Source organism: Chanodichthys erythropterus, chromosome 9 (assembly GCF_024489055.1).
Source record: "Chanodichthys erythropterus isolate Z2021 chromosome 9, ASM2448905v1, whole genome shotgun sequence".
Lineage (NCBI taxonomy): Eukaryota > Metazoa > Chordata > Actinopteri > Cypriniformes > Xenocyprididae > Chanodichthys > Chanodichthys erythropterus.
This window is the reverse complement of record NC_090229.1, coordinates 35,578,551-35,597,299: the sequence shown is the minus strand read 5'-3', so window position 1 is coordinate 35,597,299 and position 18,749 is coordinate 35,578,551. Positions and strand designations below refer to the sequence as shown.

Sequence of the window (18,749 nt, the reverse complement as noted above, 5' to 3'; positions counted from 1 at the left end):
TGACATGATTGCAAATGTGATACTTACTGATCTGATTGAAGTCCAATAAACACGCTGATATTAAAATTTTAGCCACAATACTGTCTGTTTTTGCTCGATTTCGTGAAAATAGTTTCAAATAAAGCCACACCAGAACTGTTGCGCGTCTCCAAGCAACGGTGATTCCTGAATGAATCTGATGAATGACACATTAAGATTTACTGCCACCTACTGGTGGTTTTATTTTCAAATTTACACTTTACATAGATTGTTTTTACTTAAAGTATTAAACGGTTTATTGTCCCCAATGCAATTTTTAGCAAACTGGGAGGAATACATTTTTTTTTTTTATGTTATGTTATGGAAATCTGTTACTGTATAGATAATTTTGTGAGAAATTCCAACTGCAGTGTTTTGTTAATATTTACGATAGAATGATTAGAGCTATTCCAATTGTTGTAAGATTAATGGTTAGAGAAGACATTTTGTAGGCCTACTCCAAAGTCTCCCCAGAATTGAGGCAGCTCTCCTTAGAAGGTTGTGATTTTTGTGGCAAAAAATGCACAGTCATTAGAAAATTAATTTTACATGCATCCAAACCCTGTTAACAGGATTTACATGCTTAAGGATTTTGATACCTGCGAAATTAAAAAAAAAAAAATTATCTGTCTTTTCCCCTCCCTCCTAAAGCTGAGATGAACTTAAAATTTTTAAATGAGATTTATCCTACCAATTAATTTTTAAGATTGAAATTTTATTTTGATGTGAATAACTGTGATTTTTGTGAAACAAATATTGAAAATTTAGAGCTTGTGTTCTTTTGTTGTGATATGGTGCAACCTTTTTGGAGAGATATGCAGGGTAACACTTTAGAATAATGGTCCGTCATTAATAAGTAACTATGCAGAAAGTAATGCAGGACTAATGAGTAGTACTACATTAACACTTCAGCTACTACTATTAACTATTGTAGAAACAAGCTTAACTAATCAGTAAGTAATATCAAATTTAGGACTAAGTTAGTTTCTTATTAGCTAATCAATAATTACTGAATGAGATTACCATCATTAATAACTATTAACTAAAGGACAAATTGTAAAGAACATTTTTGTATGTCTGAGACGTAATCAGTCATCATTTTTACTCTGAATATAATCATAAAATGCATCATTAATTACTCAAGTGTTACCTAGTCACTATGCAGGAACTAGTGATCAGGACCATTATTTTAAAATGAAAAACATCTTTTTCACTTTAAAATAATGCTCCAGGTCACTAGTAGTTCTTTTAAAGTTTTTTTTTTTAATACATATTTCCAAATTTAAAAAAATTATATTTAAAAACATTCATATAACATTATTTACCCATGAGCTTCATTAAGCAGTGTATGTAAATGTCTAAATAATACCACTTCAGATGGAGCTTCTGTGCCACTTCTGCAGTGCAAAGATGATTTCTTTTGATTGGCAACAGTCTGATTGAGTCTTACTGTTGTAATTGAATTTATTGTTTAACATTTGAAAACATTTTTTTTTATTTTAATTTAAGAAATTGGTTAAATATGATGCATACATTTAATGAGATTAGAAAAATTGCTCTTATAATGGTACAAACGCCCCAGGAAATTAATTTAAAGGGGCAAATATCGCCCTGTAATGGGAAAGTTAATGTCTGTTATTGATCAGAAAGTGCTCCTTAATTTTTGACTGTGCTCCTAATTTTTTTTTAATGTTACCATAGAGCCCTGAGGTAGGCTATGTCATGCCCTTCTGTCAAAAGCAGACAGACAAGTCACAAAACTTGTTTCCTTTTCTATATATATATATAGAGAGAGAGAGAGAGAGAGAGAGAGAGAAAAGGAACCGGCCCCCGGATGTGTCCACGACATCGAATCTGGCCCCCTTTTAAAAAAGTTTGGACACCCCTGGTCTAGATATAGTCCAGAACATAGGCTATTAGTGTAATCATTCAACACTAGGGCTACACTCCTCGACTATGAACATGTTCCCTAATTAGCCTACAGCTGAAACCATACAATTGACGCAATTAAAAGACCTCAGCACAAGAAAACTTTCAGAGAAAGTATCCGGTTGCCACCGACCTTATTGCTTTGGCGATCTTTCTTTTGAACATGATGACAGTTGCAGAGTTTCTCCAACACCCGTCTGCTAAGATGATCCCACTCTGGTGTCTGTCGTTCAACTAGTACTACCTGTCACGTCTTCCAGGAGAGGTAGGCTACACACCTCACATAACGCCCACAATGCACGAAAGAGCAACTTTCCTCCCACGAACATGAGCTCTCGCTGTCCGTCAAGATTAGCTCTGCATGTAACATTAAGCCCTATTAAAAAAATTACGGAGCCCCACATATGACATGCACGAAAAAAAGAAAATCGTGCGCATGATTTACCATTTCGTTCCCTCCATTTATTAAATCGTGCGCACGATTTACAATTTTTTTCCCTCGATTTATAAATCATGCGCACGATTTAGCCTACTATTTTTACCTGCATCATGTCATGTCCGGAGTTTCGTAAAAAATATATCAAGAGAAAGAGAGCATCTTTTCAGGGTGTCCAAAGGCTAAAATAACAAACAAAATAAATCTAGAAAGAAAAAGACAGAAAAGATTAAATAACCCAAGTAAATATCAAAATAAAATACATTTAATTTCCCTAACTCCCTAACAAAAAACAAAGCACAAACCAAGTTACCAAAATAAATGGGCAGGACCACCCCTATGCTCCACATTCTTAGAACTATTCTGTCCCTGCTGCAAGTAGGTTGCACCTCGACAGATAGTTAAACAGGATGAGGGCTAAAGAAAGAGTTGAAACCAAAGGAGTTCTCTTTCAGTGTTTTACTTGAAATCTTCAGTTGCACAACATAGTTTTTTTGTGAAAAGACGATGGCCTCTTTGGCATGAAATGACAAGAATATAGCTTTTATCAAAGGGACATCTGCTGCTTCATCACTGCTATTGTGGCCCTGTCCCAAATGGCACCCTAAACACTCACGGCCTTCCTATGAGTCTGCACTTTCGTGATGTAACATCCCTTTGACTGTCGGGAAGAAGTCTGCCGTGGAGCTCGCACCAGTGCAGGCTCAGTAAAAGTGCGCATCGAGGGTGCATATCGGCCGCAAAGGGGGTGCTCGCGAGCACCCTTCTGAAGCCTAAAATTGACAAATGGGACACCCTACGGTCGTGGACACGCGGCAGCCATTGTAAGTCCACAAGACCGAAAGTGCATAGAAAGCGTGCCATTTGGGACAGGTGAAGTGAAAACTAAGACACGCTGGTGTGTTGAATTCTGACTGCACGCAGATAGATGAGAGAGAGCGAGGAGTGTGGTGCTTAAAACATTAGCATACATTTGAACGGACGACAGTTTTCTGCCCCACTTTTACAATCTCCAGGTCCTGGACCCATCCATCTGTAAAAAAGACCTGTGCCTGCTGCAGCGACTTGAAGTTACTGTATAAAACAGCAGGTAGACGGCATCTTGAACACTGCGTTGTGTATGCGTGTGTATGTTTGTGCCGCGGATTCCCAAAATGCTTTGCGTTCACCACCGGGAATACGTCATGATGATGACACATTAGCAATCTCTATAGCAACATACAGGCTGGTCGGATCGCCGTGTTTAGCGCTATACATCGCAGATTCAAGCAGCTTTGCAGTAGAGATAGAAAACAAAGATTCATGGTGCAAACGGCTTTTCTGTTGTGGTGCAGCACATAGTAAACATCGTTTTTCTTAAAGCTATCCACCTGTTTCCGCGGGGCACTACTGTAAAAGAGAACGTGGGCACAACTTCCGGTGAGGCGGCGGAAGTAGCATACCAATGGTATTTTGTGCGCTAATTAGCGAAGAGGCTAAGTGTTTTTTGGATCATTGTTTACTTTGTCAAGTTGCCAATCTTTATGAGAGATGTCGTTACGGTGCTCAGGGACAACATCTCAGTTTACTACATTATTAGTTAATAATATCACAATACAATACACAGTTTTCGTGCCCTTAATTGCTCTTTACTGACCTTCCACAAAAGTGCTGCTGCATGACTAGAGCATCCTGACCCTGCAATACATGAACAACCCGCTGTCTGTACTTCCCGTCAAAGCCTGATGTGATATTTTGTCGTGCGTGCCAGAGCCAGTCGCGTTTCCACAGTCGATGCTAAAGGCTACTTATGTTAACCATTGCGATAATAAATACACACGTTTATGGAAAATATCAGATACTGCTTGAAGACAATTATGATTATAATCGTGTATTTATTTGGTTTAATGTTTTATCTCTTCCCTGTGCCTGTTGATTCCTCACAAATGCGTATCTTTCACAGATTCACACACCGGTTAACTCGTATAACTCATAACTCCTTGTCTTCTCATGAGCTCCCTCTGTTGCTCTGGCTGAAAGGATCAGGATAGATAGACTGAGAGATCGCGCAAATGTCCTCGGATAGCAATCATCGCATAATTTAGAGGAAAATCAATAGAGATGCTCAGAAAAGTGACGTAAACATAGGCCTGTTATCAATATATTTCTAAATGTGTAAGCCTTTGGATTTAAAAGCCTTAGTGGAGTTGTTTTTTGCATTCTTGTGATCGCAAATAAATGGAAGCAGGCGCAACTGAATAGGTCTGTTTTCTTTTTATGTCAATATAAATATCAGTTAGATTTAGCATGATTGATCTGCACTCCTGACATAAATTAATACATTACTATTACTGTAACATTTTTTTTATTGTAAAACATTGTTCAAATATTGATGCTGGAATCTTAAATCTTTAAGTAAAAAACAAACGTTCGCAAGTTTGGATCGCTAAATCTTGAATGACTGTCAACTGTTGAATGAATCAGTGTCCCGTCCAGCTTGTTTACTTCGAACCGGAAGACGCTCCCACGTTTGATGCAAGGCCTCATGGGGCGTAGGAAACTTGTGGATAGTGCCACTGGAAACGCTCGTTCTTAAAGGTCTAGTTGCTATTTAGAACAAGCTGATCTTAAGGCTATCTAAAAAATTGCTTGTTACCGCAGCTCTAGTGTCATTGCTGCATAATATAAGCACTACTGTGGTAAGTTTATTCAGGTACATGTTATCTTAAGCTGTTGTCTTAGACTTATGCTCTTTATGATATCCGATCATATCGCAACATTCTGTGATAAGTGAACAAACGTCTATGGCTTGAAAACTTATCAGAGTATTGTAACATGCTTTTCTTTAAATACACAGAGGTTTCTTATTCAACCCTAACAATGTCGAACTTGATGGTCCTGTAAGGAGTGTGATATCATGGGAGTCGCCATCTTCTCTTTTGTAGCCAAAGGAATCGGCCCGACTGGAGCAGAAATCGTGCTCATGATGAGGAAGCACTGCATTTAATTTTTTTTCTTGCCCAGAACAGAACCATACCGCCAATACAAACTCTATGCATTATCTATCATATTTGACGATAGTGGTCCTGACAGAAATCTAGTGTTAGCGTCAGTTCTGGCAGGTTACGTCAGTCAAGCTTGCATCAGCTGACTCCCAGGTGACTTGTGTCTACCTATAGGAATACAACTCCTATTACGGCATCTATATATAAGCTCCTCAGTATTATCAGCAGCTATTGCATTTCTCAGGAGCAAATTACCTTCCTCCATCCCCAGCTCCTCCTCTCTTCAGTCAGGATTGGCCTTATTATTTCCCCTGAATCAGACTAATTCTCGAAAAATATGTATGTTAAATCATGACATTTAATGATATCTGCATGTTGGTCCTGTTCTGTTTACCCTGGGGGGTTTATTGCTGCTCTCCCTGCTCTTATCCATGCTAGGCTGCATGGATGCGCAGGGAGTTCTTGCCCAGAACAGAACCATACCGCCAATACAAACTCTATGCATTATCTATCATATTTGACGATAGTGGTCCTGACAGAACTGTTTCTCCTGACAAATGTAAATGATCCCTCCTCTCCCTAAATATACAAATGCAAAAACAAACTAAGAAAAGAGACATCTTAACTAAAGTGCAATGAAATAGCCTACAGTGTCTTTTAGCTCACTGCAAACAAACAGTAGCCTATGTTTGTTATGCCTTTCTGTCAAAAGCAGACAGACAAGTCACGAAACTTGGCACATTTGACACTGAATGCATAGTGCAGTCAAACAACACCCAAATATGACCTAAACAGAAAACTATGTGTTGAGAAGTTTTTTTTTTTTCCTTTTCTTTTTTTTTTTTTTTACATCTCTAACCAATAAAATAATTTTGACACAAACTGAAGCCATATTACTAGAGTAAAATCTCCTCCATAGTTTCAGTGAACAACCCTTTCCTATTTTAACAATATTAGTGACCAATATTGAATTCTGCTGGAACAAAGTTAATAGCTACTTCTCTCTCAAACCATCAGAAGTTTGTTTGTTTACAGTTTTTTCCAATTGCTAACACACAATTTTTCAAACTAGTCTGGTTTTATCAAAACACTTAACAATTCACAAAACCACACACCCAAACTGCAAAATACCTCATATATCCTGCAAAATGAAGCACTGCAACCGAAACTACACAGAGCATTATCAAAATCAAACTTTTGCATGAAATGGCACACACTTCATTCATATTACCAGATTTTTGCCTAACCACCTACACACTGTTGGGCATAATGAAAAGCACCCCCATCTTTAGTATGCTTTGCCATAATACTAAAATATGTATCAGATTGTTCACATGCACAGAAATATTTGCAGATACACACACATGCTGTTGCAACATTTTTATTTTTTTTCCTTCACTACAGTAAACAAGTCAGTACAACATAAGCACAGCAGATATATTTACATGGGACTGAACAAAAATATTCTTACAAAAAAAGTAAACTGAAAAAGAAAATTTCTGAAAAAAAAAATATATTACAGTAAAAAAAACAAAAAAAGGCAAGAAAAATAATTAGGCAGCATCTTGCCGCACAGCCGGGTCTGGCCACAACGCCTCGTCAACATCACAGGCAATATCTTCCCTTGCCAGACATCGAGGGAAGAAGCGCCTTGAGTGCCTTATCCATCCCTGAATTGCACCCACATCAATCTCATCACATGCCTCTTCCATGGCCTGCACAAGAGGCATGCGCACAAAGGGCTGCCGGTCGTATACCTTCCACCGCCATGCCGAAAAGAATTCTTCTATGGGGTTCAGAAATGGTGAGTATGGTGGGAGGTATTGCACGAGAAATGTTGGGTGGTCAGCAAACCAGTTTTGGACTGGGGCTGCACGATGAAAGCTCACGTTGTCCCATACTACAACGTACCGGTTTCTTTGATGGTCTGCATCATTCATACGCTCTGGTGGTATGAGAATGTTGTGAAGTCTGTCCAGAAATGTGAGAATATGGGCTGTGTTGTATGGTCCAAGTTTGGCATGACGGTGGAGGACACCATGCATATTGGAGATGGCAGCGCACATTTTGATGTTCCCACCACGTTGGCCAGGAACATCTATAATGGCTCTGTGGCCAATGAGGTTTCTCCTCTTCTTCTGGTCTTTGCTAGGTTGAACCCAGCCTCATCTATAAAGATGAACTCATGTGGGATTGCATGAGCATCCATTTCCAGTACTCCCTGAAAACAAAGAACAAAAATCACTCAATATGGTGTTATCCAGTACACTGGGAAACAATGTTGTGTGTAGTGTACTGCAGTCAATATAGTACTTACATCCACATATGCTCGTCTGAACTCTTTGTTTCTTTGAGAGTTTCTCTCAAACGGCACCTTATAAAGTTGTTTCATTCTGATTTGGTTTCGCTCGAGAATGCGAGCCAATGTGGACAGACTAACTCGTTGAATGTTGTTGAATAAGGTGTTGTCTTGGATGATGTGGCTTTGAATTTCTTGTAATCTGATTTCATTATTTTCCAAAACCAAGTTTACAATGGCAGCTTCCTGTACCCCGGTGAACATTTGGCCCCTTCCTCCACCATGGTGTCGTCTCTCAGTCCTTTAGAAAAAATAAAAAATATATATAGGGCTTGGACAATGCAGTCTAAATATTTTCCCCCACAGTAGAGTACATTGTACAGGAAACTTGTACAGTTCATGAATGGCTGATGTCATACACTAAGTAAACAGGTGTCACCCAACTGATACACTATGACATGGGGTATACTACATGTGTACTACATGAAATTTTGGTTACATACCTGTTCTCCAGTCTAAAGGTCCGGATGACAGAGGCGACAGTAAAACGGCTCAAGTTTTGCTGCACTCTCTGTCCAGCCTCACGCATTGTCAACCCATGGTTGATGACATGATCTACTAAGGTTGCTCTGATTTCATTTGAAAGTGTTTGTCTTCTTTGGCCATGAACTCCTCTACCTGCTCTACCCCTACCTCTCACTCTTCCTCCCCCTCTTATTCTCAACCTCCCTCTTCCTCTTCCTCTCTCTGCAATGTCTTCCATTGTTGTTGTAAAAAAAAAAGGTTCTCACCTGTGGTCTTTTCATAGTGCTTACATCCTGATTGAAGTGTTAACAATTAACCACTGAGGTGTTTGGCCAGGTGGCACATGTAATTGGCCAATTAGCTCATGTAGTGTCATTTTGAATGGCAGTGTTTTGAAATGGCAAACATGTGACTTTGTCAGATTGTTGTGTCTTATGCAGAGAACTGTATTGAGTGAATTTAAAAAGTGCTATTTTGAAATGCAAAATGTGTGTAAAACAGAAAAGGTGTTTAGACTTTTGGAGACTTGAGAAGAAGTTTTGCTCTCTGTGTGTCAGTTTAAATAATTGTGCTGTGCATGTCATTTTAGTGACATTTTTAACTTGAACTTGTCACTGCAATTACACTTCTACCATTAACCATTCAGCTTTCTTTAACACTCCCTACACATTTTGACTGCAGCCTGTTCTGATACAGATATAACTTACTATACAGTAAGTGTCAGGAGGGACAGAGCAATGGCAGGTAACAGAAACAGTTTATTAATAATGATAGAAAATATGCAGTCTGCTGAGCACCGGCTTCCAGGGTGAACGCAGAAGAAATGGGTCCCAAGCTTGACAGCGGGCATACAGCGAAGAAGATGCACAGTCCCCAGCCAGCAGACACAGTACCACCGACAGCAGATGGTATCATGGCAAGGTGACCTCAGGCAGCAGGATAAACATAATAAAGCTTAACTGGCATGAAAAGCAGCATGCTAGAAGATCCACAATAAACTGGCAAAGAGCTCAGAGAACAGCAAAATAAAGTAGCAGAGAGAATTAGAGTAAAGCAAGAACAGGTGTGGAGATGATCAGCTCAAGTGCTGATTGCGATAGCGAACAGCTGTAATAATAGGAGAAAGAGAAATGAAGAAAATCAAACCCGACTCATGACAATAAGAACAATGAAATGTTGATTACTGTAAAATAATAATAATAAATTATAATAAATTATAAATCAATTATAGGAAATTTAAATTACTGCAGTATATTAATTTAATATGCATTTCCCAGTTAGATTAATATACTCTGTTCAGAACAGAATAACTAGAAACCTACTTTGCTATTTGACAAAATAGTTTTCTTAATCCTGTCAGTGTCTTACCTGCATTCCTCACATGGAGTGTTTCAGAAATAACAGATATGTTCAAAGATTATCTAGTTATTTATCACAAAGAGATGCGGGTCTAGAAATAGTCTAGAAAATATTTACGCTTAGTGCAGTGTTTCTCAACCCTGTCCTGGAGGGCCCCCCAACACTGCACATTTTGAAAGTCTCCTCTGTCTGACACACTCATTTCAGGTAGTGGAGTTTCTTCTAATTGGCTGATGAGTTGAATCAGGTGTGTTTAATTGGGGAGAAAGACAAAACCTGCAGTGTTGGGGGTCCTCCAGGACCAGGGTTGAGAAACACTGGCTTAGTGTAATCATTCAACACATCTACACTCCTCGACTATGAACATATTCCCCATAGTAGCCTACAGCTGAAACCAGGCAAGGTATTAAGGGTGGGTCTCAGTCAGCTCACTGGTTATGTAGTCAGGGCACTGACCAGGGAGTCGGCCATTTTAAAGGCTGTCTCAAATGCAGAATCCTTCCAGGACACTGAAACGTTCACTCCCTAAAAAGTCCCACAATGCACCGTGAAAACCAGGGAGCATCGATGCTCACTATGCTCCCTTAACGGAAGTTCTGAAGTGCAAAACTTGAATCAGGTGAGCCAACTCACTACACATAACGATGCGCAATAGATGCTTTTTAAAAAATACAAACCATATTTTTTTATTATATTTCAGCATAAACATACATCGCTAGACAGGTAATGAACATAATCTAGCTAACGTTTATAATTTATTTACAGCTGAAATGTTGCACGTATATGTACCGAGCACATAATTTATCATAATGTACTTTAAATAACATTACAAGTAATGTCATAAAGATATCAGCTCTGCTGTTGTTCATAAATACCAGTAGTGATGTTGTACAATGAGGACATTGTCACGTCGCCGGAAATAGAGTCATAAGTGTCCCAATGTGTAGTGAACCAGCATCCTTTACTGTCCTTACCAGTGCCCGAATTCGTGTACACGATATACTGATTCATGAGCTCGGGAGGTAGGGAGCTGATTGAGACACACCCATAGTTAAAATAGTAAATGTGACTGCAGTGGTTCAACGGTAATGTTATGAAGTGAACAGAATCAACATTATGCAGATATCATTAATGTCAATAATTCAACATGTACACATATTTCAAGAATTAGTTTGATTCAGGGGAATCATAAGGCCAATCCTGACTGAAGAGAGGAGGAGCTGGGGATGGAGGAGGGTAATTAGCTCCTGAGAAATGCGATAGCTGCTGAAAATGCTGACGGAGCTTATATATGGATGCTGTGCTAGGCATCGTATTCCTATAGGTAGACGTAAGTCACCTGGGAGTCAGCTGATGTGTGCTTGATTGACGTAGTTTATATAACTACTCTACATTTTCTCAATTCTATTAAATAAATGGTCAAAAACATTACATTTTCAAACTTTTATTGTTGCAGTTGCTCCATGAGTCAAAAGAAACATCCAATCTGACAAAAACAAAAACAAAACAAAAAGCATTTAAGCATGCAAGCATGACATAATGCAGTACTTAAACAAACTGTTTTCTTCAGTTTCATGCATCCTCCTAAACCGAACCTTCCATTGGTTTTGACTCATGTTTGACTTTTTAGTTTCAAACCTGTGTGCAGTTAACAGGGACCAACAAAGAACCATATTTCAACATCAGACATTATTTTCACATTTTTATGGTAACAGTTATTTCATTGCATATTTTGGTAAACAATTTTTGCTTTCTCCTGATATACACTGAAAATTATGAACGCAACACATTTGTTTTTGCCCCCATTTTTCATGAGCTGAACTCCAATATCTAAGACTTTTTCTATGTACAGAGTTAAAGTTACTCGCTGAGACGGTGCGCAGTCTTCAACAAACCCCTCAACCAGCTATAACATGCTCTCAGTCCAGTACATCTGACCCACTTATGCCTGCTCAAACCCCATTATCCCCTCTAAACCATGGATTTGTGCCTCCTCCCTGTGCAGAGCTGGTCAGCGGTGAAGAAATCAGCGAATGTGACGAAGTAGACTGGCCTGACCCTCCCTGCTGGCCTGAGCCAGAGGAGCCACATTCTATTAGTGATGCACCTATCGTTGACCTTCTGGAGAAGATGATGAGTGAGCTTCAAGTATTAAAGCAAGCTGCTGTTCATCCAAGTAGACCTCTTACAGCCCCAACAGTGAGCTTTCCTGTCAGAGACTTCAGCCCTTCAGTCCCCCAGAAAAGCAGGATGCTTTCGGGCCATTCAAGTCAACGACAAAGCCTTCATCCTCAGGCACCTCCCAGAGCCAGTTCAGCTTATGCATCAGAGCAGTACGAGAGTTACCTTCAGGGTGAGCATGGAGCAACCTCACAGCCATACCTGCAGAGGAGGGCCCAGCAATCGATCTTCAGCACCATACCGTCCCACACTCTGAGCCGACATACCGAGGTCCAATGCCAACAATCCCCTATTTCAGTCACAGAGACCCCAGCGAGTTTGCTAGATTAAATATTGCGTTGGAGAATCTACTGCCCCCAGATGGGACGGAGCTGTTTAAATTCCAAATCCTAGTGAATGAATGAATGAATGAATGAATGAGGCATTTATATAGCGCTTTCATATGTACAACTGTACACCCAAAGCGCTTTACAATCATATCAGGGGTCTCTCCTCATCCACCACCAGTGTGCAGCATCCACTTGGATGATGCGACGGCAGCCACAGTACAACGGCGCCAGTGCGCTCACCACACACCAGCTGTAGGTGGAGAGGAGAGAGAGTGAAAGAGCCAATTCAATGGATGGGGATTATTAGGAGGCCGTGATTGGTAAGGGCCTATGGAGGGAATTTGGCCAGGACACCGGGGTTACACCCCTACTCTTTACGAGAAGTGCCATGGGATTTTTAACGACCACAGAGAGTCAGGACCTCGGTTTAACGTCTCATCCGAAAGACGGTGCTTGTTACAGTCCAGTGTCCCCGTCACTATACTGGGGTGTTAGGACCCACACAGACCACAGGGTGAGCATCCCCTGCTGGCCTCACTAACACCTCTTCCAGCAGCTACCTGGTTTTCCCAGGAGGTCTCCCATCCAGGTACTAACCAGGCTCAGCCCTGCTTAGCTTCAGTGGGCAACCAGTCTTGGGCTACAGGGTGATATGGCTGCTGGTGGATCACTTGAAGTTGGAAGAGGCAAGGCTAATAGCAGATTCGTATCTGAACTCACCCACACCTTACAGAGATACCATGGCAGCTCTAAATCAGAAGTTTGGCCAGCCCCATCAGATGGCATTTAACAAAATAGCCAGTGTTATGGACTCTCCTGATATTCGACGGGGTGATCAAGCTGCTTTTGAGAGGTTCCCCCTACAGATCCAAGCACTCGTAGGCATGCTTAAATCCCTTGGTCCCCCCGGAGAGATAGAGCTACAATGTGGATCTCACGTAGCACGCCTGTTGAGTAAGTTACCGACTGAGATGAGAGCTGAATTCAGGCGCAGCAAGTTCCATCATCCAGGAACAACATATACCCTGACTGATCTCTCTGAGTGGCTGCAATATGAGTCCTGGTGCCAGGAATATGACGGTTTGTCACCAGTGAAGACCACCAAGGAGAGACAAGTGCCTAAATGGGAGTCTCGCCAGAAGAAGTAGACCACCACTGTATTGCATGGAGCCAAAGAGGTGATGGAGAGAGAAGTTTCACCAGTGCATGTGAATCCCCCTACCAAAAACAGAGTTAAGCCATACTGCCCATTCTGTAACAACTCTGATCACTTCTTGAGCCAATGCACAGAGGTTGTAAAACTGACTAGAGACCAGTTATCAGAGTGGATCCATACTAACAGAAGGTGCTGGCGATGTGCTAGATCCCACCAAGCTGCACAGTGCAATTTGTGGAAACCTTACAGCATTTATAAAGGGAAACACTTACCAGTGCTGCATGAAGTTAATTCTAGGACATCCAAGACTGTGGTCAAGTCAACCAAAGAGGAGAGCTTTCTAGTGAATACGCCCTCTGAAGTGCTGTATGTGGACAGACCAGTGGATGGCAGTTGTGTGCTATTAAAAGTTATTAAAGTACTACTCCACCATGGCAAGCGCACCTTGAGCACCTATGCTGTCTTGGATGATAGCTCAGAATGGACTATGCTCTTACCGGCTGCAGCACATCACTTGGGCCTTCGAGGGGAGCCAGAAGACCTTGCCCTGCGGACAATACGACAGAACATTCAAGTCCTTCACGGGTCCATGGTGTCATTCCGTATTTCTCCTGCCGATAAGCCTCAGCACAGCTTCCTCATCACCGGTGCCTTCACCGCAGAACAGCTTGGTCTTGGACTCCATACTTACCCCATAGATAAACTGCAGAAGTACAAGCACCTTGTGGGCCTCCCTATACAGGAATTCGAGCAGGTGCAGCCCTTGCTGCTCATTGGAGCTGATCACCCTCACTTGATTACTCCCATTAAGCCAGTGAGGTTAGGACCCCCAGGAGGACCTGCAGCCCTGAAGACACGGTTAGGATGGACATTACAGGATGTCCAACTAGATTTGTCGAGCAGTCCATTCACCCGCAGCAGTGCTTATTGACCTCCACCATTCCCCAAATGTCAGAGCTCCTCAGGAATGTTGAGAAACTGTGGCAAGTTGATGTACTTCCCTTCAGGAATGAGAAAGATGTTACCAGGTCCCGACAAGACCAAGGCCCTTCATATGCTTGAATTAAAGACCATCCGAGTTGAAGTAGATGGAGTCTTGCGTTACACCACCCCTCTGCTTACATGCAAAGATATGCCACATTTCCAAGCCTCAAAGGAAATGGTAATGCCCAGCCTCTGGAACACTGAACGGTGTCTTGCTAAAGATCCAGAACAAGCCAAAGCGTACAGCGCTGAAATTCTTAAATTGACCCAGGCAGGCATGGTCAAGAAGTTGAGCTCCAATGAGGTGACACAGTCAGGGGAATCATGGTATATCCCACATCACATGGTGACCCACAACAATAAAAAACGGATTGTGTCCAACTGTTCTTATCAGTACCGAGGTCTGAACCTAAATGACCTGGACCCACATCACTCCATCAGTATTTGAGTGGCAAGTCCTGCCTTTCGGTACCACGTGTAGCCCGTGCTGTGCCACTTATGCCATGCAGCACCACGTCATCAGTCACAGCCAGCCAGAGGACGAGGTGAGGTTTTCCATTGAGAGAAGCTTTTATGTTGATAATTGTCTGCAAAGCCTCTCCTCATCTGACCAAGTCAGAACACTGGTAGATAAGCTAAGGGAGACTCTAGCTTCTGGTGGATTTGAACTCCGCCAATGGACCAGCAATAAGCCAGAGGTTATCAGCCACCTACCCAAAGAAGATCGATCAGACAGTCTGGAACTCTGGCTTGCTCATGACCGAATAGATAATCCTGAGCCTGCTCTGGGCCTCCGCTGGCACTGTTCTACGGATACACTGAGGTACAAACATCGACCAGTGAATTATGATGCTCCTACCATGCGAAACATCTATAAGGTCTTAGCCAGCCAGTACGACCCTCTCGGGTTCATCCTGCCATACACCACCCGTGCCAGCTTTGGGACAAACACAGAGACTGGGACGATCCCCTACTGCCCCATGATTTCCTACAAGCCTGGAGAGACTGGGAAGGAGAGTTACAAGTCCTGCCAAGAATCACCTTCCCCCGAGCATACGTACCTCCTGCCATGGATGAGAGAAGCATTACTCGGGAAATACGTGTTTTGCGATGCCTCAGAGCAAGCCTATGGAGCTGTCGCTTACCTGAGGATGGTAGACAGTCAAAGTCAGGTTTATCTCTCCTTTGTAGTAGCCCGTTCAAGAATTGCACCTAAACGACTGCACTCAATGCCCAGATTGGAACTATGTGCTGCCCTCACAGGAGCTGTTGATTCATATTCGGCCTATCGGGATCAAAATCCTGATAGCCCAAATCCGAGTAAAGTGTGTTCTGCTGACAGACCTCTATGTAGACCAACTGAACTTAGAATTGATATGAATGCTTTGATTCAACAAGGGATCCAACGACAACAGGCCAAGTTCTTCAAGAAGATGGAGAAAAAGACGCAAACGAAGAGCTACCCTTCGACCACATCCTATCAACCCTACAACCAAGGAAATAATTGGGTTGCTTAGAAAACAACAGAGAATTAATGTGAAATTAATTTCGTTGATTAAAAAATCTTTTGCTTTGAATAATTTTCATGCTGATCTAACTTGCATCACAGGAGGACTTGCAACGCTTACAACTAGCAATGCGCCTGCAAATTCTCCTGTGTCTAACTGAATGAACAAATTTTTTCCTGTTGTGGTTTTGGAAATAGGGGCCATGCTTATGTTGAAAAAGGTTATTAGTTTAGTAGAATAAAGGTTACTCGCTTTTGCTGTGCTATGCGTTGCACCTGTTGCAACCAGTATGTATTCCATGCTTTGAAGATTGAGAAGGTGTGAAACTCACTAACTGTTGAATGCAGAAGAAAGGTGTTATCTATACCTTCTTGCTTATGCTTAGTATAGGATTTTAAAGGTTAACAGGAAACTGTGGGGCATAAGTGTGTATCTAGACTATAGCCTATTTTTTTTTTCCTTTTCCTTTTACAATGTATGTTTTCTTTTCTCGTACCAAATAAGGAGACTATAAAGGTCCTCCTCTTTCTGACGAAGTGTGAAACCTGTATCAGACGTTTGCCATTTGGTGAAGATGCCACTCCTCTGTTTTGTATGAAGATTTTCTATTCTGAACTTTGTCATTAAAAGATACCAGTATAATTGGTAATTTGTATACTCTTTTAAGCAAGTCTCAGAGTGAATTATTTTTATATAAACCTATTAACTGAAACCTGAATATAAATATAGATCGTATATAAGATATATATACAAATATATATATATATATATATATATATATATATATATATATATATATATATATATCCAAGTGTGGCAATCCAAGTGTGGCTGGACCTTCCTTAGGCATTACCGATCAGCTGGTTTTATCATCTACCCCGGGACATTCAGCAGGTAAGGGCTGTTTATTGATCAGCTTTTATTGGGTTATTACATAGTTGATTGTTAATCGAAGGAAGTAAAAAATACAACAGAGCTCAACTCACTAGATTGCTGGAGCAAGAGCTTACTCTGCCAATCAGCCAGACTACCCTCTGGACTGACTCAACCACAGTCTTATCCTGGCTACAATCTGAGTCGTGTCGATTTAAAGTCTTTGTTGGCACCCGAGTGGCAGAAATTCAGGAGCTCACCGATCGACTTTCATGGCGATATGTTGACTCTGCAAACGATCCTGCAGATGACTTCACCAGAGGTAAGAAGCTAGAAGAACTGGCTGAGCCAAACCGGTGGTGTCATGGACCACCCTTTCTCTTTGAAAGCCAAGACATATGGCCTACCACGCCAGCAACAGTAGTAGACGAGTCTCATTCAGAAATTCGCAAGTCTGTATTCTCAGGAGTTGCAACTACCATACCTGATAAGAAGCCTCACCTACCAGATGTGCATAAATACACCACTTGGAAGGAACTTTTACAGGCCACAGTGCAGATGCTTCACAGGGCGGCAGGGCAGAGTAGAACCCCTAATGCTGACGACTACCGGAAAGCCGAGATTCTTATCCTGAGAGGGGCACAACAGGATAGTTTTGCAGAGGAGTTCAGACCATTGCGAAATGGGAAACCAGTCCCACAAAGTAGCTGTTTACTTACACTGTCTCCAGAGCTGGATGAGACTGAGGAACTCATTAAGGTCGGTGGAAGATTGCGCCGATCTGAAGACTTGGACCCAGCTGCTGTGAATCCCATCATCTTGGATCATCGCCACTAAGCTTCTGATTCAAGACTATGATTCCCGACTTTGCCACCCTGGAACAGAGAGAGTGTTTGCAGAGATCTGGCGCAAGTTTTGGATCTTACAAGGATGAGAAGCTGTTCACTGATATCAGCATACTTGTACAGAGTGTCGTCGATGGAAAGCAAGCCCTCAAGTCCCTAAAATGTCAGACCTACCTGTAGCTCGACTACGCCTTTATAAGCCAGTATTCTACTCTACAGGGATGGACTGCTTCGGGCCCTTTATAGTAAAGGTGGGCAGGCGTACCGAAAAGAGGTGGGGAATTATCTTTAAGTGCCTTACATCAAGATGTGTACATCTTGAGATCCTCACCAATTTGGATACGGCCTTGATGGCCTTGAGAAGGTTCATCGCCAGACGAGGGACACCAGCGGAGTTGTTCTCTGACCAAGGAACAAACTTCCATGGAGGAGAAAGAGAGATTCGAGAGGCCCTTGCAGAATTGTCCCCAGAACTCCGACTTCAGCTCGCCAAACACAAGATAGAGTTTCATTTTAACCCACTTGGTGCACCCCACTTTGGCGGAGCGAGGGAAAGGGAAGTTTGTTCGGTGAAAACTGCACTGTACAGGGTAGTAGGCAGTCAAGCTGTTACAGAGGAAGTTCTTCACGCTGTTCTCCTGGAAGTGGAAGGCATGTTGAATGCTAAGCCATTGGTATATGTGTCCTCCGACCCTAAAGACCTTGACCCGGTGACACCCAATGTTCTCCTGATGGGGCGGCAGGACGAATCCCTCCCTCAGGCGATCTATCCTAAATCTGAACTCCTGAGTAGGCGCCGCTGGAGACATTCCCAAATTCTAGCTGACCAGTTTTGGTCTAGTTTCATTAAGAACTATCTCCCAAATCTGCAGTCCCGCCAGAAATGGTATGCCAACCCTACAGATATTACCCCAGGATCAGTGGTACTGATGATGGACCCACAACTGCTCAGAGCGTGCTGGTCTGTTGGTCGTGTCACCAAAGTTTACCCCAGTGCTGACGGACACATAAGGACGGTGGATGTAAGGATCAATGATAGAACCTACACTAGACCTGTAGCCAGGTTGATTGTTCTACCAGAGGTTCCTGATGAAGAGGAGAACTAAGCCCTTATATCTGTCCCTGAGTACTGAACTGAACATCTATTCAAGAACAAATGTGCTACACACATTTGGGGGCGGCTGTATGAAGGGTAGTGCAGATGATGCAATAATCATGTATGCGCATCTCTGACGCATATTGATGCGCTCCAACTCTCCCTGAGCGCACGCGATGACCACGGGCAGCGCTCTGTTGCGCGCAGATTCAATAAAGACGGAGAAG

General features: G+C 42.0%; 1 pseudogene; it reads right to left on the bottom strand.

Annotated features, from left to right (window-relative positions):
- Nucleotides 1–12,607: 12,607 nt before the first annotated feature.
- On the bottom strand, nucleotides 12,608–12,724 carry LOC137027441 (5S ribosomal RNA; annotated as a pseudogene).
- Nucleotides 12,725–18,749: the final 6,025 nt, after the last annotated feature.